This window comes from Helicoverpa armigera, chromosome 6 (genome assembly GCF_030705265.1).
Source record: "Helicoverpa armigera isolate CAAS_96S chromosome 6, ASM3070526v1, whole genome shotgun sequence".
In the NCBI taxonomy this organism is placed as follows: Eukaryota; Metazoa; Arthropoda; class Insecta; order Lepidoptera; family Noctuidae; genus Helicoverpa; species Helicoverpa armigera.
Genome location: NC_087125.1, coordinates 10,807,484 through 10,832,101, shown reverse-complemented (window position 1 = coordinate 10,832,101; position 24,618 = coordinate 10,807,484). Strand labels below are relative to the sequence as shown.

General features: G+C 33.8%; 1 protein-coding gene across 6 annotated transcripts in view; it reads right to left on the bottom strand.

Moving 5' to 3' along the window:
• Nucleotides 1-24,618, bottom strand: part of Ndae1 (Na[+]-driven anion exchanger 1) — an 82,636-nt gene that overhangs the window by 37,691 nt on the left and 20,327 nt on the right. For all 6 annotated transcript variants that reach the window (XM_064035259.1, XM_064035261.1, XM_064035262.1 and 3 more), the window contains exon 2: nt 9,133-9,159. The gene's annotated coding sequence lies outside the window, so the exon portion shown is untranslated. The remainder of the gene's footprint in view (nt 1-9,132; nt 9,160-24,618) is intronic.

The window sequence follows — 24,618 nt, the reverse complement described above, 5'->3', positions numbered from 1 at the left end:
AGGATAAAATTTTGGTACACAAGTTGTTCTGAACCTATTTTCTTAACACTAATCTTTCTGAATTTCGGGAAAATTTGTTTTACCCGCTATGAGAAAAAAACTTTCTTTACTACTACTTTACCCTCCATTCCACCGAGCCTTTTCCGAACTGTGGTAGGGTCACTTCCAGTCTGACCAGATGCAGCTACCAGTACCAGTGTTTTACAAGAAGCGATTGCCTATCTGACCTCCTCAACCCAGTTACCTGGGCAACCCAATACCCCTTAGTAAGCTTGTACTTTTTCAGACCAATAAACTCTTGACCTTTCTAATATAGAAGTATCGATAAAAGGCTTGCACTCTGAATAAATTAGAGCCGATGCGGTTTTATCGGATCTGCCTACATTTTAAATTAATTCATAGTTGTGGTTGAAAGCGCTTTAGGTACCTAATTGGTCGAATTATTTGAACGTTTAACGGTTAGAGGTGAAACTATCACATTTGGAATAATGATGCTTCTTGTTTAATAACGTTTAGACTTTAGAGTTTAATTTAATTTTGGGCTACATATTATTTCGACAGTTCGCAGCGTATAAGTAATAGTTTATTGTATTGAAATTTCCCATATTCGAATCTCGCAGTAAACATATATTTTTTGTATATTCATAAAAAAATATTTAACTTGTTGCTAAAAAAACTATGTAGTTTACATTTTACTTCATATTTTAACTGATTAAAAAAAACTCACCGAATATCGAACCGAATTTTTTTGACACTCAACTTCATTTCGTAAACAACATTCAACTCAAAACATCACAGAAAAAAGTTCATTTAAAAATCCAAGTACTTATATCCTTGTGGATAGCGCGTCAGATGCAAGTGAACGTCCAAAGATTACTTGGATATAAAAACCAGGCAGCTACTTACTATGTAGCTACCGTATACTAACTAGGTAATGCCAACTACTTACCATTACCGCGTGACTTACTCAATTAATGAAGAAAAACCAGTATAATCTTGCACTGTCGGGTCAATAGTAAATGCTCATTGATGACATGGTAATTGACATATATATTTTTAATCTAAAAATTGATCAAGAGAGGGATGAGAAAGCGAGTAATAAACAATGTGATATGACTAGTTTTGGTGGTGTTTCAATGATAGTTATAGGTTCAAATACTTTGTCAGTTACAGGAATTAACAAGTTCATGTACAGCAATATTATTGAAGGAAAGATGTGGGTGATATGGAGATAAAGAGTTCACATAAAGAAAACAAAAGTAGAGAGAAGTCAACGATTTAAGAAACGAGGAAATGCGCAAGAAATTTTACAGATTTTTGATGACTACACAAAATAGATGAAAGTAACCACAAAAAAAAGTATCCAAAAAGTACTGAAATAAGGAGACTAAAAAGATAAAATTTGCTTCCATCTTTTATAAAGGAGAAGAGAAGGATGTCCTTGTATTTGCTGCAGTGCGTAAAAATAAACATTTTGAAGTTCAACATTGCATTTGGCATAACGGCAAGGCGATTCAAGATTTTCCTGTTTTTATAAGTTCCGAAATGAATATAATAAAAAAAATGGATTTCATAAAATTCGTGTTTTATTTTAGGTTACAGTTACAAAGCATCATTTTATTTTTAATACTTTGTCGTCTCGATAAATGCGCTTTCACTTTTGTTCATCAGTAAAATTTTAAAAAAGTTTAAAATTTTATGTACAAATAAATAATTTTTTCATCTTTCATGGGCACTTTTAAAACATGCTACAGTTATCTAACGCAAAAAAATGCTGAAGTACAAATGAATATTCTAAGATGGCATATGAAGTTATCTTTATAATAAAAAAACACTTTATAAAGTTATTTTTCAGGCATATCCATCAATATACTTGGCAAACCTTTGACCCTAACTTTAGAAGCCTTATACGCTTTCTATATCTAAAATATTTTCATGTATTTTAAACGTATAAAACACTAAGGTCTTTGACAATTTAAGACCGCCATTAATATGAAGACAGTACTAAATATAATAAATTGTTCACACATTGTCGAGGCACGCAATAGGCCCAAAGCACATTAATTATAATGACAAACAACACAATAATTATCTGGTCCAGGTTTGAATTGTGTACACATTATGTAATTATGAACTGAATTAAGTAAAATATAAGGCCTTTTCAGCGATACGCGTGTACATAATTAAGTACTGATATGAAAATCACTGTTTTTCATCAGGCGCGCCGCCGCGCCGGTGCAACGAAATCAGAACGACAAAATATATCTTTTATGATGTGCATATTTTTTTGGTTACATAATGCTACAATACCCTATTATAACCTATTTTAATTTCGTAGAATTCATAGCATTAATGGATTACCATAAATCTTCGATATCAAAGATTTAAATCCACTATGAAACCGTCAATAAAGACAATATCAGTATTAAAATTGATTTAAGTAAAGGTACAGAGAAAATCAAATCAAAAAGGAGCTCACAACGAAATATTCATAACACTATCATGAACCCAAATTGCCTGTATCATTAATTGGCTGAATACAATTTAAAACAATTATTTCAAAAATACCGATACACAAAAATGTCACAACAATAACTCACAGAAACTACCAATTCTTTGAAATTGGCCATTTTGTTTCCAGTTGCGGTAACCATTCATGTCGAACTTGTCCAAATTAATTGATTTGTACATTGTTTGTTTCGAAACGCATTTAACTGAAATCGAATTAAGAGGATTTTTTTTTGCTTGAAAATGTCATACAAATCGAGTAAACTATTATATCGATATTTTTTTTTTCAATTCGAAATGAATGATATACTTTTTGTTTCGAGTATTAACGAGATACGCGAAGCAGAATTTTTTTAATGCGAGTGGTAAGTAATGTATTTACAATAAAAATAGTGTTAAATAATGTTACACAAAGAAAATCTTTACGTCCATGTTTTATGCACTTCCGTGATATAATATTCATTTCTGTGAAACACAGCGTTTATTCGGGCGTATCTTTGCATTGCGGACAGTTCAGATAATAAATACAAAAATAAAATGAGATTACACTGTGGTACTTTAATTATGTCGACATCACAAATAGATACTTATACAATCATATTTGTGTGGAAGCTTAACAATACTTTTCTGCTGTGATTTCACAATAATTAATGGAAAAAGTAAAACGGCAAACTAATATTCAAATAGCACACATAATATTCAAATTAATAACAACGCTAAAATTAATCAAGGGCCTAACTATTAATATTTTCTGGAGGCAATTACCGTAATAGACTGTTAGAGAGGCTTTTAGGCGGTAATAGCGTAATAATGTTTGAAATATACGCATCAAATTACACCTCGTAAAGGTAGGCAGGTAGGCAGTTATCTACCATGTGTAGGCAGATTATACATGCTAAACACTAAAGTTCTTTCAAAATACAATGACTTTCTTCCATAATTATATGCCTACTTCTTACATTAAAGTTATAATGAAGAACTATAAAACGAGTGTCTGATTTTCGCCTATTATTTGGAAAAATTCTCTAAACAAACTACTAGTGATGTGTATTGCCCAGTAACTAAAAGTATCGATATTAATTAAAAAAACATTTTACAAAAAAAACCGTCTTTAATAATATACCCACCTAATACCTTCTCCTAATGCATCAAATTGGGTTCAGTCTAACGTGAGATAAATCGAGCACTAACATACGAACATACATATGTACCTACAGGTCAAACAAAGTAGGTCCTATTTTTTAAAGTCTGACAAAAAATAGCAGTCTTTATTCCTTGTTCCACATTACTAATGTGGTTTGAGGAAAATAAAATCAGTCAATACTAAATTGATTCAATCATTTATGTAAAATCGTTCTTAGATAAACATAGCCTGCAGCACTCGTTAGCAGCACTCAGCCAACCTTTACTGCTCAGTCATGTGATACAAAAGCTGTTATTTCTACGACCATATGAAATCCAACAACTAGGTATACTTCAAAAGCAGGCAATAATTTAACTTTTACCTGCATACACTAGTTATAGAATCACAAATGTAAGTATCGATCGACAATAGATTGTATGGTGCGACCGTCCCTATTATGTCTGCTTCGCTTCGAAGCGAGTTCCATATTGGCTCCCATTCTACCTTACGTACATAGGTAGTGTAGTGCATTACCTTAATGAGGCCCTATTATAGAACGTAGTGATGTTCCACCATCACTGTGTGTATTGTAATTACCGGGTCTGGCCATGGTGGCTCATCGTCTTACTGTCTTCTAGACCCTAGACCCTAGGGGGGCACACTAGGGCCAAAGCCTGTCGTAGCTGTGGAATGGTTTAAAAGAATTAGGTGCCGCGGCCTTGGTACATAAAGGGCTTGAGAAGGAACATGGTGCGTTTTTAGTCAGTGAGAATCTGACACTCCCTCAACCTGCACCCCCAGCGGGAGGGGTCATTTGATGTTTTCCCATTAAAAAATAATTTTACGTTAAAAATACCTTTATGTAGAAAGGTAGTGTAGTGCATTATCTTAATGAGACCTTATTATGGAACGTAGTGACGTGCAAACACCACTGTATTGTAATTATCGATAATTCGAATCTCAAATGCTTCGTCACGGACTAAAGAAAGATAGCGGAGATGACATAAAGAAGGTAGGTCAAGCTCCTTCTTGTAGGTCAGGTAACGTACGGTAGGCGTGATCAGTTAATAGCACTAATGAGGCGTTCGGGTTCCTAGTCAAGTCAATACTAATCTGTCCGATACTGGTCTTAAATGATTGGTGATTTTATTTTGAAGATAATGGGCTGGTTCCATAGAAAGCGGGCAACTGAACACTGGCATTTTGGCGACGCTACTTTCTTAGAAGATTTTGCATTACGACATCTCTGATAGTCGTTTTGTTCTCCATGAATTTAATTCACTAGCCAGGAATGCAACTCGATTAATCGAAAGGTTTAAACAATCGATTTAATTGTTAAACGAGAAACACGGAACTGAATATTTAAGTACCGGCGTTTCAATTTATTGTTTGATGTCTGTAAATATTTATAGTGTAAGTAAATAAGAAAATATCGATATTGCTTTATTTCGAGCGCTTCCCGTATCCATTAATATGAATAATGAGGATGTTTTACTTTTAAAAAGAGTCTGTTTTAAAGTGATTAAAAAACCTTGTCGAGATAATGATACTTCGTGTTTTTTCTTTTACTTAGTTCAGAGCAAGCTTAGTTTAATTTTTTTTTTCAAAAAATCCGACTTCTTAGTTAACTTGAGTTAAATAGACTAGATAAAAATGTTAACTGCTTAGGAGTATTTGCAGCCGCGTAGAACAAAAATTCTTTACCTCTTTAGGTTGGCTATTTTTAATAATGGGTTTTAAGGAAACGCGTTGTGTTTATATAATTACATATTTAAGTCAGGATTTCACAAAATGAATGTTAAAACATCGGCATTGCCATTTCAATAAAAGCTTAGATTTACGTAGATCCATTGAAGGAAGGCGTCCGGTTGCAAACGCTCAATTGTTTTCACTCGCTATTGAGAGGAGCTTAGAGCTAAACATCTGAACATCTAGCACGCCATTTGTAGAATCGTTTTGTTGTAGTCTGTAGCTTTTGGCTTAGCTAGTGTTTATTATGACCAGAACAAAGTCAATGATAGATAATATGTGTAAAAAGATTTACCATTCTGGTGCAGTCGGGTAAAAAATTACATATTCGTGCTCTCAGTACACTTCAGAATAAAAGTTGTCGACTCGATTTTATAGAGACAATTATCGTGATTATAAAAGTATAAGGCAAAAAGGGTGTTATCCTAAATATATTATATTTTGAGTTTCTTGCATACGTAATTTTATTCATAAGCATTAGAACTATATTCTTTTCTAAACTATTCCTACCATGTTATAACAATCCAAAAGCCCTCAACTTGATTCTAATTGAGTTAGGAAATAGCAAGAACAATTTTCCTTGCTCGCTTTTTTCTAAAATGGATTTTTATTTTATTTTCCTTCTCAAATAAAAGTGCTCAGAGACGAGAAAACGACATCTGGCAGCCCTTCTAACTTCAAGTGATAAAGTTAACAAGCTTTACAAAGTTATACAACAATTTTTATTTTTAAAATATATTCTTGATTGGTAGAAAGGTCAAGGGGCACTATTAAAGGCTAGAAAGCTGGTTAATGATTTTGTAAAGTTGACATAAGAAGATTCTAGGCTTTTTAAATCAATTTACCTCGATCATTATAGAGTATGAGCTTACCTACAATGATATTGAAAGTAAAATAAATATAAAATGTATTGAAATTGAATGTTTATTTACTCGGCAAGTTATATTATTCATTTTATGACTACTTATAAATAAATTCAACAAGTATACAGGATCGTACATGTAAATAAACTATATAGCGGTAATACCTGTTTTATTATTCCACATTTTCAAAGTAATATTTCTCGTCTCTCATATTTGGATACATAAAAGTATATTTTTTATCTTGTTTCTATCAGAAATTGAATCAACAAGATAGAGTAAAACATTGCCCTGAAATACAGAATATTTTATTCCTAAGTAAATATAATGTCACTTTGCCTAAGCACCTACACGAGTTTGGCGTATATATGATGAACCTAAACGTACATACATTTGTACATACATAATTATAATCATTGATTAAGCATTCATTGTGATTAGTCAGACATTGAGCATAATAATAGGAGTTCCTTTATAATCAGTTAACTATTAGTCCACCCATCGCAGTCCTAATTGAAGAGCCAATTAGCACATAACGATATCAACAAAACATATTATGTGCTCTTTTTAGCACTTGACTTTTAAAGCCCTACTAATAAGCTAAACAAGCTTATTTATTATCTTAAGTGTGTTTACGTCAACAGTGCAATGTGTGAGTATCAAACCCACGAACATACGATGGATAGGCCGACGTTTATACTATTGTTGTCATCATCATCATTCCTCTTTATGGATATTGATAGTGAATCATGCTAGGTTTGCATCAAATCCGCCAGTTAGATGATAAATCACGACTCGGCGTGTTATGTACCGGAGTCTGGAGGAAATCTATCACAGTCATAGCCTTTACTTAAGCTAACGAGTTATCCGACATCGACGGAACTCTACACTGCGCGTGTAATTGGAAACACGTGCTTGATAGTTAGGTATAATTTTAGTAGAACGCATATCAGAATAATTCTGAATAATAAATTATTTATCTGTATTATCTTCATTTGTAACGCTTCATTTATAATTCTAACATGCAAATAATTTGAATGGTTACAAAAACATATATTTTCTGATGGATTTTGATTAGATTCTGATCTTTTCTCATGACGCCTTTAAAATATGGTGACTAGCAGTTTCTTGTATCAGTGTGAAGCTACAACTAATAGTTTTTAACAGTCTTCAGGTTAAATCTGTTCTGAGTTTTTGCTTGTATGATGGATTTTTATATGCTTGTTTTATGAATGGAAATACGAAATATCTAAATCAATTTACAAGGATAGATTAAACTGCTTAAACGTTTAAACCTGAAACCTTAATGAAAATGTATGGTAATTCCTCGGTGTAATGTTAATCCGTGATAATCCTCCTCTTATTAATAAATAAAATGGTTCATAACACTAGGGCATAAGTAAAACCTACAGCAAAAGTTAGTGAAAAGCATAAATCAGTGAGAAATAAACGATAATCCTATATCTGGTCCACCCATGAGGGAGCGTGTTTATCATCAGGACAGCTCGTTCATTCCCGTTACCGGTAACTCACCGGGGGCCTTGTTAATGTCTAGATCGACCCTGTATGTACATTCTAACTGAGGTTGTACTATGCTATAGTAAGAGTACCCACACAGCAAACTTTTAGTCGACCGATAGTTGTTTTGGGCTCATAAATTAGTTTGCAGATGGAAGAATACACGTCACAACGACCAGGTATTTTTCCGGTATCAGAAAGACTGAAAACTTTAAAAATATTTTTTTTCCAACTACCACTCCCCGTTTGGCCGATTGTTTTGTCTGAAGTGTGCGCGTAGGGTGTAGGTGAAATAGGTAAATGAGTAGGTGAGATAAGGAAATGGAAGTGTTAAAAATATGTATCTCGGTTTTAAGGACATTGGATTATTTGGACATCAATACCTAAAGGTTTTGCTGGGTTTCGTCTTCTTGACGAGAAATAGTCCTCATGTCTGTTTGTCTGTCCAAGGTTTTATGATGTTATTTCGTGAGTTCACGTACCCTGTGCCTATGTATTTTAACATGGTGTGGTAGGATTTTCTCTAGGTTGTGTAATATTTCTTGTCGCTTTCCATGACTGCCAAAAACTACCTTCTAGGTATATTCTGAAACCACTCAACAAACTTCGGCGTTAACAAATTAACTTATGTAACTTCAAGCCCGAAATGGAGCTTAAAAAATCTGTACTGTAACCTGACATGGTAGAAACATTTTTTGCTTTTAATTAGATCCTGGAAACGCTAAGTGCTTTCAGTAAAAACTGTTGCGTTGCTCAAAGAAAGTAGGGGAGCGTTGTCGAGAGTCAACTTCGTACTACGTTAAAATTGCAACGAGGGCGCAGCTTAGTTATATTTTCATGTAAACAGTTGTGAAGGTACGTACTAACGTTCTTAACATTGTCACTAACACACGCATATGCTCTATGCACGACACTCATTACTGACAGCACCGATAAAAGCTCGTCGATGTACATGCGTGTGTGTGCTACATTTATACGAACGTTAGCAGGCAGCTTCACAACTGCTTATAAGAGAATATATCTAAACTGTGACGAGGGGAATAAAAAATTTAAAAACCGAACCGAACAGGGGTGTTCGGTATACCTCGGTTTTCCTTCGGTATGTTTCGGGTTTTGTAAAAGTATGGGCTGTTGGGTCATGAATAAATTGGGTGTCGAGGGAAATTTTAGGTACGTCGATTTTAATTTGTTTTTTTTTTTCACTTTTGTTGGAGTTGAGTTGGGGTATCAAAGGGCGATTGTATTTTTTGTGTGTGATATATTTGAACCTTAATTTATGGTCTCATGATACATCAAAGATAAAAAAATATACCTATAATTTGCTAGAATACATAATAAAATTATGTAAAAAAAACCTATTATACCAAAGCGTACCTTTTGCTCGAAGGCGGCCCGTTTCACCTGAAAAAAGAAAAATAATTTTACTACGCTTCATTATATTTTAATTGAATTTGTTACAGAATCAAGGGACGGAAAGCTTCAAGGAAATATAAAGGTAAACAGATTAACTTTGTTCTTAGGGGTCTAGTCTAGTGGGTTCATGACATCTTGACTTGCAAGTTCCCTCTTAACTTGGTTATACTGCTTCATATTTTTTTAAGAATACGCAAAGGTATTGCGAGACAGCCTGACGGCTATTCTTTTATACTTGTAGGACCAGGGTGCACAATTTTTTCATCGAAACTTTAAAGATATCAATATTACACAGGAGAAAAGGTAATTATTAAATCTGATATAGATACTGTATTGAAATTCACAATTCTTAAATCTTATATTATAACAAATCGATCTTAAAAATCCATCCTAAATCGAACCAAATATTTAATTATTTTACGTGTGTAAAGTAAGAAAACTGTAGCAACAGTATTTTTCCAAAACAACTCTACAGCGTTCTAGTTTTCCGAATAAACTAAAACTGCATGTTTGGGTTACATGCAGTTGTGGAAAATATAAATTGGAAAGCTGCCAACAGCAATTGAGTAAAGGTTTCGGAGATAACACGACCAGAACTGACAGGCTGTTAGTTTTAACTGGACAAACTGGACAACTGGACAATTTGTACACTGGAATCGTTCTATAAATGCGTTTATGTTACAGTCGAGACTAACTGTATGTATAATTCAAATATGTATAAATGTATAAGTAGTAAGTTAATTGATCTCATCTATGTACCTAAGTTAAATTATAATATTGTATTTATAAATAGTAACATTATCCTAAATAGTGATTATCTTTGCATGCCGAGTGGTAAAATATGGTTGAGCTTTATAATTATAAGAACTTTGTATATATTGTTCAGTATATGTAGATCCACCCGCATCCAGAGTCGTGAGAATTACTTCTCGCACCAGGATACAAATTGGCATTTATGTTGGTATACTTTTTCTCAGACATATTTACTATCCGGTCTCTTTTATTTGAATCGGTTTAGTATTTTAGGTGTTAAAGCCAGATAGAAATATTGAGGACTGGAAGATGACCATAGCAAATTTACTTTGGTGTGATTATTTGCAAAGCTTTGCATCAACAATGTGGTATCAATGAAAGGAAAATCGATATCTGTATTACTGTAGTGTCAATGAACTAATACTTGTGGGGATATAGGTAAACCTAGGTAGGTATACTCATATTTATATGGTGAAAGACAGCAGATAGTGTAAGTTCCTACCTATAGGCCTGTATGATAACCTGTAGGCCTACAAGTATATATAGGTAACTATAAACACGTCTACGTCGGATTTTATGTGTTAGTACTTTTTTACCTTAAAGTCTCCGATAATTCTGTACTGATTTGATTTTGTTTTCATTTTTGGGAAGGTACACAAACCCCGAGTCTATACAAGTTTTTTTTATGTGAAGTAAGTGTTAGTTTATGTGAAGAAGTTTCCGAGGGACGCGGGTGAAGCCGCGAGAAACAGCTAATAACTTTATAAGCCTAATAAATAAGCTATTAAGCACTTTGACATGTTACATAAATGTTGCTAGGAAATTACTTTTAAATTTCCTCCCCGACTATCGGCTTACAACTTATATCCTTCAATTACAATTTCGCTGCTACTTCCAGCATCTAATGACAAAACAAATTAAACTTTATAATAAGGTCATAAAGTTGTAATTGCTATGAAGTTTAGCAATTTTGCTGTCCACCAATATTAGTTCAGAATTTTGTTCGGTTTACCAAGATGTAATGTGATTTGTAGTTCAATCAATGCAAAATGGCTATCCGATTTAATGAAATTGTCTCACGTTAATGAGTTTAACATGACAAAGATATATTCGAATGACGGCTTTATTAGTGGGCAGTGACAACCAAGTTAATATAGAATACTGAATCGATTTGATATCGAATACTTAATCGAGAACATCAAATGGTAAACAAAAAAATCGATCTTTCTCTTCACTGAGAAACTTAAAATGTAAAAAAAAAAACTGGTTCTCAGTCGCATCCAGTGAGACTGGAAGCCAACCTCAACATACCTGAGAAAAGCCTAAAGCAATACATATGATGATGTTACGTTGTGGTCATTAAAAGGTTCTGTGTATTCTTATTTTGAAAACACCACACACACACAAATGCGAAATCGTTTCAATTCATTAATATATGTATGTGTGTGTAAACCTATTCGTCCAATCAACTCTCCAGAATCTCCTTTCAGCGTCGTCAACGAATCGTATGGAACAAAAACGTATTGGTATTATCGAAAACCGATTGCAAGAACTAACAAGCAAAGCTTTATTCTCTTTATTTTGTCCGTAAATGAGGCTGTGAGCCACGGAGTAAGGAATGTTAAGTGGAGATGACATAATGCAGGTAGGTCAGGCGCCTTCTTCTAGGTCAAATTTATATGTTTGACATGATCAAAATCATCAGCCACGAGTGAACTAATGAAGCTTTCGGGTTCTTTGAGACACATGCCAAGAAGTTTTGGTATTACAAAAAATGATTATTCAAATACGAAGAACGCGTGAAACTCCGAAGACAGTAACGTTCCTCGTCCCCGGCACACCTGCATTTTGGCGCACTACTTACTTTCTTTGCTTAAATTGTCTCTCTCGTCATGTAGTATATTTTTTTAATAGTCTTCTAGTGTTACCATAGCATACCCGCAAAGTCAGTGAAGTTTAAAACTTCACGGTTACTGGGCCGTTTACCTTACTTTCTTAGGAGATTTTTCGTCATGGCAACTCCGCTAGTAATTTTGTTCTCCATGCTGTGAGTCCACAGCGATTGTGTCGAATGTCATATTATGGAGGCATTTGCATATTCGATTTTGCGTTTAATTTCGACACGGGCGATAATGTTCTGATCGTCGTTTTATTGAAGTTAGTTAATTATTCTGGTGTTATTAAGCACGTTATACATTAATATAGAGTTTAAACATTATAACGGTGATTACTTAAAAAGCTTGTCTGTATTCATTGGGCCCGAAGTTATCCTGACCCAGTCAGTTGAATTAATTTCTATTGGAAAGGAAAATACTTTGTAAAAAAAATTGGCAAAGTTTTTGACATATCCAATGAAAAACTTTTGTACCAATGGTATATTTATATTTTAAAATGCAAATAAAATAAATCAATGACAAGCCCACGCAGCAAAAAATCCCACTAATTCGTTGCTTTCATTCTTTTTTCAGTAATGTTGAAAATAAATTATACCCTTACGAAAATAAACTGAAATATAGGCACGATTTAGCAATAATTCAGAAATGAAATACCTATTCGATCGAACCTTAACAGATTTGAATTTCAGTTTGGCATCGCTATTTCAGGAATTTTCAATTGTTTTCTTATCATTCTTTTGTTTTTATTTTAATAACCTTTTCTGTGTGTCTAGAAAAAACTGGAATGTGTTTGACATGTAAGAAATTATTCGTCTGGCTAAAAATCCAGTGAACTCCAATGAAACGAGGAAAAAGACTTTAGGCTTTGAAGTTACTGGCTGGTCTACAAAACCAGACTACTAGGAAAGTAGTCTGTATTTTTTATACCGGAATTATTTAGAAGAAGTAGTATTGGGTTTGTTAGTGAAAATAGGTCGGCCTCTGATATGTATATATAGCCTACGTATTATTTACATGATATACTTGGGAAATGAGATTGGAAGCAGACGCGATACATCTGCTCACGGTGCTTGTAAATAAAACTTATTTGGAAAATTAAGCATGATAATACGATGTGATTTAAATCGGGATACCTAATACGATGTGCCTGTCTATAGATATACCTTTAAATAATAAGCTTGAAATTATATAGGTTTTAATCAGTTATTAGCTACAAGCACCGCCTTCTACTCCATTTCAAGGCCCTTGGATGAAAACTCTACAGCTTAAGCGTAATAGGTTAGAAACAGTATATAATACAACTCCTAGATAAGTCTAAAGCAAAATTGCTTATAGCCCACCGCCTTCCATTAATGAATGTAATGAGTTTACAACAGCTTCTTATGAGCTATTAACCGACTTAATGTGCTATTAAGGTCTCATAGTCGTGTTACTCTTACTACTATTTTCAAACATATCACAGTTAATTTGTAGTGACAACTACTTATAGTAATTTACTCAGTGCATTTGGTAGGTATACATATTTAGTTTAAAATCGTTAGATACCCCGTCCTTAAAATAATATTTTGTTTGCTTTGTTAAACGGATTTTTAATACAGCGTATTTATACGAGTATAAGAACCTGCTAATTGGGCCTCAGGAGAAACTGCTGATTTATGGTGAAGACATGATCTTTTTTTGATAACTTACTGACACTAGCTTGCTATCCTAGCTTGGAAAAATAAGTACGTACAGGTTTAATGCTAGAGTTGTTCAAATGAATGAAACAAAAATGAATCAATTAGTTCGACAGCAAAGTAATTTTTTAACAGGAATCTTATAACGTATCTGTAAGGCTGCCTTCCTGTGAAGTGCACAAAATCTCCGCTCCTCAATCCTATTGGTTAATATTTCTCAGTTTCTCCACTCCGCAGCCTAGCTCCGCTCCGGTGGACAGGTAGCCTTAGGATGGACACTCATCTAGTCATGACCACATGTCTACGCTCTGTAGATTTTCATGTTTGTGTTTCAAAGTGCACCTGTGTCTACATACTGGAGATCTATGCATCAATATGTATTTCTAGCGTCCATTGAGATTCGCCGCCGCGACCGAAATTCGATCTCTGCAGACCATTTATATGCGATACGTGCAAAGAATCCGTTTGGAATAGCAGCTGGGCCTTTGGAAAACGTAGACTTATTTTATTTAGATGAAGAATATTTTTAGATTTTATTTTGGTAAAGGAATACTATTGTGTGTTGTGAAAACAAGAAGTTGATTAAGAATAAGTATGTTATGAAGTGACACTTGGAAGAGATGGAACTAACTTACCGACCGTATCACAGGTTGGGGTTCGAGCTCGAAAATTATTGATTCTTACTACTTATCTGGCGGAATTGCACATTTAAATGAAGTACAGGCAGTCTAGGACCTGTTAAAGGGCATGAAACCTGCGAACAGTCCATTACACATAGGGTAAAGGCGGGATAGATGCCGCAGTGGGATAGATGCCCCATTTTTAAAAAACCTAACTTCCCATGCTCGCGATTAAGAAACAACCGTTTAATTAGAAGCCACAAGCACCCCGCACATAAGTTAGCCACGCGGTGTCGAGGGGTGAGGTCGCGTTTCGCTCGTGTGTGAATTCATCTCCGCGGCGAACTTAAAGTGAGCGTAAAATTTTTAAAGGTGAGTATTTGCTGTTGTATAACTTTATAAGTAGATATTAATTCCGTCAAATTTTTTATTACGTATGTATATTGTTTCATGAAGTATACATTTTGATGTAAATTGTTGCTCTATTGTATTTATTTATTTAAAAAAATACTAGGGCATATATCCGTGTCAAAAAGGATAGTTGCCCTGATTTTTTAGGGTATAGGTGCCCCTAGGGGCGTCTATCCCTCCATACACCACGTATACCCTGAATGTATTATAAGTGCTTTGAATATATATTTTTAACATATTTTTGTGTTTTTTTTTTATATTTTTAATGTGTTTATATAGGTATTTACACTTTTTATTGATTACGAATGATTTACAGTTCAAACATGAAGATGAAGACAATTCACCTAAGAACAAAGTTAAGGGAATGAAAACTAAGGGCCTTACTACAAAAACTTTAAACCCTGTTTTACACTTGTCTAATAAAATTTTGGCTGCAAAATGAACCATATGTCAACGTCATAATTTGACATTTTTTTAGACAAGGCATAAACTGACGTTTAAAAGTTTTTGTGGTAAGACGGTTAAGGTTTGCCGGTAAAGAAGACTAAAAGAGATGGACAGGATGAGCCTAAAGATACAAAAAAAAAAAATACTGCATAGAATGCTTTGAAAACTATGAACAAACAAAGTCTAAATCCGACTGGATTCAATGTGTAATGTGTCAGTACTGATTACATGAAACCTGTACACTTTTCAGAGATTTTCTCGAGATGTGGAAAACTTAAAGCCTGTTAAATATTATGATGCTAAAAGTATATTGTGTTATTTTAGTTCTTTAAGAAAGAATGATTTTTATGATTTTGCATGTTGAAACTAAATAATTAATATTACAAGGGTTTAGGTAGACAAATACATTATTTTTGTTGAACAAATACTTTTAGAATTTTATTGTGTTAATTTTAATTAATCTGATAATGAATATAAAAAGATTTTAAAAACTGCGAAATACTTTTCATTTCAAATAAATTAAAGTAAAATACTTAAACAGTATGAAGGGCATCTATCCCGCACCGTAGGCATCTATCCTCGCTAGTATTTTCAAGGTGGGGCAACTATCCATAGGGGTAGGCATCTATCCCCAAAAATCGAGGTCTACAAAAAGCGAAAATCTGCAAAACGTGTAGTATATAGGTCCAAAAAGACAAATCACAAATAAACATAAAGGATTAAACTAGTTACATTCATAGGTGTTATTACTGTAGAACCAATATTTATTAAATTATAAGCATATTTCAAAAAGTGGGGCATCTATCCCGCCTTTACCCTATCCATTTTCAATTAAGCATTGTTACAATAATGCTTACAACGTTATATTTACTACGTTTTCTATTATGAAAACAATAGAAAATTAAAATGATTTATCATAGGTCTATGCCTACTTCTGCCGCAAAGAGTATTAGATTTAACAAAACCATTTTTTATTTATTTAATAGTTTATGTACACACACAGAAGACAAGAAGAAAAAAAAATAGATACATAGTAGATAGGCACAGCTACCATCCCACTTTAGTATCAAAAAGATCGAAGCCAACCAAAGAAAAAGATACAAAAACAGTTTAGCTGCAGTGAAAATGAACCGGCGGCCATATTGGAAGCCGAGCTCATCCCTCATGGCTGTCGAATTGTTTGTTTGCTTCGGGATTATTGTGCAATGAAGACACGCGATGTTTTTGTTTGTTTGTTAACTGTGTGTGATTTTGTCCCCGGTATATTTATTACTACCTAGATTCCATCATCGGTTAAAATACTTCTAACTAAAGAGGAACCTTTTTTTTTTGTTTGTATGCGTACCCTACCCTAAAAGCTCTGAAATTACGAACCCGATTAGATTTTTTTTTGTCCTCAGTCAGGAAACGTACACTATACTTTGTACGGGTGTGAAACCCGGGGAAATTGTTTTTTTTTTCAAATTAGAGAACGAGTATTTATTTACAATAGTTAGTTAGGGATGAAAGAAAATAACTACATGTGAATCAAGTTTATCCAAATTATTTTGCTAGTTTCCAATTGAAAGACTAACTAATATCCAGATTTAATCACAATCATAGAATTCGTGCACAAGATCCAATAATCGTGTTTATTTTGAAACTGAATCAATGTCTAATAAAGCAAGGGATCGTGTGAAAATTAATTATCTACACAGACATCAAAATGATCAGTGAAACAAAGCAATTCGTGTCTAAGAAGCTGTTAATATTCCTTAAAATCACCTCAGTTCTACGTTTATTTGAGAAATACACTATGTTGGTTTGAAATATAATTTGGTTTTCAATTAATGCCTTTATTATATCTATCGAATCACGTGAGATATTCAATATATGATACATTTATATTACCATACATATTTACATAGTATATTTATTTAGTTATAGTTTATTTATTTCAGTACCCACTTAGCTTGTGTACTAAACTTATGTCCATACAATCACCTGAATAGACCTACCATAAGAATTTCTTCCAAAGTAAATAATAACTGCTACCATAGGATTTTCCTTATTTTGTCAAACTAAAACAGCTTACTTTTACAGTTTTCTCTAAAGTTTTTGCCAAAGTAAATAATAACTCCCACCATACAGAATTTCTTGATTTTTCAAACTCACACTTTATTTTGAAGGTTTTCACTAATTTGATGAATGAACTTACCCAACGAAAATGTTTGAACATGAAATATTACGCTAGATATAAAATTAATTTAGATCTAGGATTATTTTGAGGATTAGTAGAGTAGAAAGGATTTTGTTACAGCCTAAGGCTAGATTAGGATCGTCGTAGGAACACGCGTTTCAGACACGAATATCCAATTTCAATTTTACTAAAGACTTTGTTTCAGTTTTATATCTTTACGAAGTAAGTATATTATTTCGTTGCTTGGGTATCTCTAAATGTATAACTATTTGACAGCGTTGTATAATGTAACCAGATTCTCTTTAGGCATTTTCACGGGTTTTCCGTTGTTTTCACACCAGCGGATTTTCCGGTCGGTTTTTTCCATATTACGTAGGACAAAAACCTGTCCGCGCTTTTCAATTGTTTGCAGTGAGATCCGCTTGGAAAAACTGAACAGGAAATCCGCTAGTGTAAAAATGCTGTTACAAATAAAGCATTGGTAAACAAGGCTGTATCCTAAAACCTATGTCTCATTTGTATACTATGTACATAACCTGTTAATATATTTCCACCGCCATTTAATTAGGACGTTCATTCATAAACCTAAGTTAAGAGAAAATCTCCAAACACAGTTCATTACAGTCGGAGTCATAATAAACACTTCCCCACGCCGTGTTTAATCATGAACTTTTGTTTATATAACTTTTCACTGAGGTTAGGGTAATATAACTTGTTGTGTAATGGTAAGACGTACATATTGTGTAGCGATAAAATTTTCTGAAAGTCTCAGCGGGGAGGTTAAAAAGAGAATGATTTTATACGTGCTGTGATAATTGATTGGCTTTGTAAAAATGATTTGATTAGCGTTTTCCTAACTTTGTTAAGGTTAGTTTTCAGACAATGAGTCTAAACAAATACTGAGCAGTATTGTTTTCTTATTTTTAATTTGAGAAAGTATATTGTACGGTCATAATATGATATTCTTTAGAAATATTCAGCAGTCAATTCCACGTGAACACTAATCAGTTTAATTTTGGAAAAACATTTCAGATGGAAAAACCCGGACTCCAGAAATACCAACTAGTCAGTAAAAGTGCCAGGATGAAGTCTGAAAGCCTGCGTGTAACGGTACCTACTCACTTTTTATGTATCTTTACCGATACACATATTTAGGTATAATATATGATATACCAGCAGTTTTCCCGCGGTTTTACCCGCGTCCCGTGGTAACTACTGCCCGTACCGGGATAAAATATACCCTATGTTACTAGTGGATAATGCAGCTTTCAAATGGTGAAAGAATTTTTAAAAAACGGTCCACTAGTTTTTGAGCCTATTCATTACAATCAAACAAACAAAGTTTTCCTCTTTATAATATTAGTATAGAAAAGCAAAATTGAAAAGAAACAAATATGATAATATATTCTGCAGAAAATAAGGACTGATTCTGTCAAGTCTAAATTGGTATCTAATCAATGCCGGCAGAAATAAAATCACTACCAGAAACTACCAAATGTGTTCCCTATTTATTTCCTACTCTAAATACAAAAACGTTTGATATAGGTTATTTCTTTACAATAGAAATTAGACTTTTTCCCCCGACAGGCCCCTTTTAGACCATCTAACAAAGCTTAGAACTTCATCACCTGTCGAGGCTACAGACCACAGACTAAATAAAGCAGCAGAACGCCCACTGTTGACGCATACAGATGGTCCGGAAATCCTAAGCCTTGATAGATAAGCTGTCGCCTAATCTAGACTGTGATTAATTCACTGACAGAACACGTGCAGAATAATAGACTGGACACGTAGATTATGTTTAGGCACTGTCTAGAAATTTTCCGATTCTGTATTTTTTGGTGCTGAAAAAGGTGTGTTAGTTCAAAACCTGTCTGTATTATTGCCATCCACTGTTTTTAAGTTTGTTCAGAATTATCTGAGATCGAATGAAGATAGAGTTTATTTAGTAGCAACGTGGCTAAAGTAGTAGAAAGTTGGGACGAGTTCCAAAACATAGATTTATACGTATAGACGTTAAGAGAACTGGGTATGAAGCTTTACCGGTAAGTTTTTTCGATCGTGTTACTGTTATTTACTACATTTTCTTGATTACATTATAACTTTGCTATCGCTAATAATTTCTAATATACTCACCATCATCATCCTCCGAGCCTTTTTCCCAACTATGTTGGGATCGGCTTCCAGTCTAACCGCATTCAGCTGAGTACCAGTGCTTTACAAGAAGCTACTGCCTATCTGACCTCCTCAACCCACTTACCCGGGCAACCCAATACCCATTGGTTAGACTGGTGTCAGAATTACTGGCTACTGACTACCCGTAGCGACTGTCAAGGATGTTCAATGACAGCCGATTGATTTCTAATATACTATTCAGTAATATAGCTGTGTCAAACAATAATCATCATCAGCCGGGCCCTTTCTCAAATTATTTAGGGCGTGGTCGACTTTCATTTGTCCCTTTTCATTCATATCAATCATACTGATATGTAGCTATGATAAAAGTGTATTATTTACCAGTACTATCAAGTATCACCATTTTATAGAAACACTTTGTTTGTTTGTGTTCCAATACAGCAATCTTATGCTGAACTATTGACACTTGAGAAACTTGCCCTAAAAATGAAACGAGATAGAAAGATGTTGTATAGTTTTGATGCCCTTTCGGGTTAAAAATGTAATAAAGAGGAGTAATATGATCATTTATAATATGTTACTCCCAATAATATTATCATTATTGATGATTTTTAGTTGATGCTAGGCGAAATTTGGTAAAAATGGTAAAATAAACACCAAAACTTTTCGAACATTATTTGTGTGTTTGTTTCTTGCGTTATTTGTGTGTAAAATACCTAATTGGTTTTTCTTTCTTCTTTCTTCTTTCCTTACCTACCTACTACACCAGAGCAGAATTTGCAAACCAGTATTGTATACCTACTCGGAGTGTTTGCGGAGAACTTGTTATTCGTGATTGTGGCTCCCTGAAGAGGCAAGAGATGTGCTTATTCTGGACATCTGAGTAAATTGTAATTGTTGTATTCTTATAGTGGGAGATTTGTTGATTTTCATGAGCCTTAGAGTCGAAGCTAGTCAGTTCAAAGCGGACGACTTCTGAAAGTAGAGTACTTGTAACAAATGTAGTTGCAACTGTTTTGTGTAACTTTGAGTCTGTTAGTAACATGTACATATTATATTAACAAATCTCTCATTCGGTTTTGTTTACTTATTACGACGCACTAGAACTGTGTCAATTTCATGTTCTATAGGTATCATATAAAGTAAGTAAATAATGTCTAGGATGGTAGATGTACAAATATTGACATACTAAAATAGAAACCTAATAATTTTGGTATATTTGTATAGCTACATGAATAAAATACGACGTTACCTATATCATGTATGAGAATTCCTTTTATTTTACCATCTAAAACATCCCCAGTATCTTAATAAACAAGGTTAAGCAAATATTACCGGGCCATTTTCTATTTTCGACATAAAGTAACGTTTTTCCTTTACACGAATTCTGGCGGGAATTGCGCTACAGATAAGCGCAAAAACAAAAGAATGAGGCAGAGGTCCTATCTGTTACAGGTAATCATAAAGGTTTGTAAAAAGATGCTGTGGCCTTTTTGATAAATTAGGGAATACTAGCCCATTCTAGCTAAGTACCGGTATTGGCATTCTTCGTCATCAATCATTCTATATTTATTGCGAATAGAAAGACTTAATTTGGTAAAGAATGTGGGGAAATACTACGAAATAAATATTTACAGGATTGGATAAAATGTGATAAAATGCAGATGTGAAAAAGGTACTTTAAAAGAGACTCTTTCTCGCTGAATGTACCTTATAAGTTACGTTATGAAGTATTGTCAAAAATTCTGAATGAATCACATTCAGTTGGAAGCTACGCAAAGGTTACAGGTAAATTATAACTCTATGTATAAAGTTAAAAGGTTCCTTTTAAATTGCAGCGAAATATCTTCGTGAAACCAACTTAAACAGTGAACGAGTATGCATTTTACATTCTTTCATTAGTTTTATGAGAAGTTTTTATGATTGCAAGACTTTTCATTAGGAAAAGTAGCGTGCATTTGCATCTTCATACTGGGTTGAAGCTTTTTATTACAGAATATAAAAAGTTCCTTCACTTCATTGAGGTTGCAAGAACGACTGTTTCGCGGTACCTAGCGTTTTATTATAAGTATTTTTTATTTTTAGTGGATCTACGAAGTAACTGCCCGGTTATTATGCCAAATGCCCGTGATTAAATTAAGATTTTTAACATCATTGCAGTATCTTTGAATAGAAGATTTTAAAGAATAAGAAAAACGGTAGTTAACCAACTTTGTGTCAACTTTCGTAAGGCAAGAATATCTTTCTTCTTAACAGCATAACTTTGTTAGTGTTTTGTGTCATAATGGATTAAAAACTTGAGCAAGACTCACTAATTTTATTCCAGCCCTGTTAAACACTCAAGGCCTTTTAATCCCAAAAAAAGTTTAAAACAAAACAGTTCATGTAGCTTTAATATATTTTCACCTAAATTAGGCTCTTAATTAAAATGCCTAGGCAAGAAATAAAAGCTTTAGTACTTATTTGCCTGAAAATAAGATTAGTTCAGCTTAAAGGTTATCTGTTAATGGTCGTTTTGTTAATGGCAACATTGATAACGGTATGGTAAATGTACGTACTCTTATTGGATGGCCTAATTAGGATAAGTGGGTCAGGACTAAACTAGCTGGTACAATCGATCTCTTAGGAATTTCTTTTTATTTAGGTACTAGCTAGTGGTTTTACAAACATCCAGTGAAGACTAATACGCGCACCCGTATAAAAAAAAGTAGCCTATAGCCTTCCTCAATAGATGGTCTGTCTATCCCTTTTTATGGGAAATCATCAAATTTAATGACCCCTCCCGTTGAGGGCGCAGCTAGATGATAGTGTCAGACTCTTTAGACTAAATTGACTGTCTTTACTGACTAAAACCCACCATGTTCCTTCTTAAGTTCAAATCGGCCCAGTAGTTTTAAGATCACTCTAAATATGTATAAGGTAACCTCTTTGAATGCTTGGTCTGATATACAAGTCCCTAAGTTAATTGTCAGTTATTATTATGAAAGAAGCCTAGAAACACTAAATTAAATGACCCATTGTTTTCTACGACCATAAAAGCGAAAGGTTAACGTTCTGAGAGTTACTTTTAAGAGGTAAACCGCTATTATAAGGCTCTTACTGTTAATGTAATAGCCAGATCTGGAATTGGCAATAAAAATAATATTGTTCCTTCAGTAAATGGTGACCTAATCCTGAAGAAGTGTTACATTTAATACCTGTTATACCTATTATATTTTTGTTAAGTTCGATCTAATTTAAGTTCATATATCATATTAAGATCTAATAACATTTGCTATATAATTATCTGTGTGAGACGAGGCCTGTGCCGCGTAATAGAAAGATAATATTTATAATTTAAAAAAAAAACATAAAAATCACACTTTTTTTGCTTATTCGAAAAGATTAGGTAATAGAAAAATGTTTTAAAACAATTTTTTAGTGTTTGTTTTATTATTCATTTAAATAACTTAGCTACTTTTGGCTTTAAAATTATAAGCATCTTGCTCTTTCAAAATTATTCTGGCTAACTCCTCAGGATTAATTAAGCAAATATTTAAGACCTAAGTCTCAGTCTTACGAGAACCGTTAAGCTAAATGTGCCCAGACGAACAGAAATGCACATCTAAGCGTCTAAGCGCTTGTCCATAATGGAACAATAGATTGCAGATTAAGCTTAGCTCTGGCTAGGGCTGTACTATCTGCATTATGTATATTTTAGCTGTGTACAACTAGTTTCAAAACATTGTAAATAATACACAATATATTGTTTTAATACTTCAATAACAAAGTTGGTAGGTATCTAAATTGAGATTTCAGAAAGCACAACGCATTTCGTTATATGAACATTCAATCATTAACAGCAGAGGGCCTTTTTTAAAAGGTTATTCCATTTTTGAATTCTTTTGACAACAATGTATTTGATTGACAGCATTTGTCATTTGTTGATTCTTTGTTGTCATTCATCACCACTTGCTTTGTCTGGCAAGATGACAAAGATAGAAGGCTTTGCTTTAGAACTAGAATGCTTTTCATTAGCTTCATCCATTTGAAATACACAACTTCAACCGTTTATGAACTTCATTCACATGATCATGTCTTTAGATAAATTCAACTCAAGCAATAAAAATAATATCTATTCAACTAAAAAAATCGGTAAAAAAACTTTTAAGTCAAACGGTTTTATCTTATGTGCACTGAAAACTAGAAAATAAAAAAATAGTTACTTACCTGTCAACATACGTAGGTGGTCTTGGTCATATTAGACTAAAATAAAAACGTGGGGCCCATTAACTGTTGCTGTAGTACTTTCTTCTAGTGGTATAATAGGTGTGGATTGCATCGACTTACTATAATCGTAACTGGAGATTTTGACAATCAATAATCAGCCGTAGCGGCTTCATCAGCGAACGCCGAGCTCATGATCTACCAAAGTATAAAGATATGCTTTGCCATAGGTAGGATTTCAGAGGGGCCCCACGTTTTTATTTTAGTCTAATATGACCAAGACCACCTACGTATGTTGACAGGTAAGTAACTATTTTTTTATTTTCTAGTTTTCAGTGCACATAAGATAAAACCGTTTGACTTAAAAGTTTTTTTACCGATTTTTTATTTTCTAGTTTTTAGTATTTAATGAAAATGCCTACCGAATATTCCTCATTCTATCTAATTCATTTAGTGCATCATTATTACACGGTCTCTTATCTGATAATTTATAACAATCTAATTTTTTAAAGTCATTTTTTTTAACGACGCCAAAAATCATCAAGTGACCCCTCCCTGGGTCAGCAGCAGTAAGGGAGTGCCAGACTCTTACTGACTAAAAATAGTTATGTTTCGTCGTAGGCCTTTTATGTACCAGGGCCACGGTAACTCTTTCGAACAATCCCGCAGCCCAGGCAGGCCTTGGCCCTGTTGGGCCCCGCTGGGGTTGCTGACAGTATTCTACTTGTGTAGCCCTTTCATTTGATACCCATATTGAGGTGGTTGTGGAAAAATATGTAATCCGCCATTTTGTGCCGGCGGCCATATTAGATTTACAATGTTATTGATATTTCTATATTGTATTGTCATCGGAATAAAAGGTGTATACAAAATTTCAGATTAATCGGTTGACAGGAAGAGGGTGAAATTTGAATGACTAAATTTGACCCAAGAATACAACAAACGGGATGAGCTAAATAAAACCGTTTAAAAATTGTTATCAGCCATTTGGTAGCGGCGGCCATCTTAGATTTCAATTTTGCATAGTAAATTGTATTCTACTTGTTGAGACCTTTCATTTGATACCCATGTTGATGGGATTGATAAAACCTAAGTTATCCGCCATTTTGTAGAGGCCGCCATCT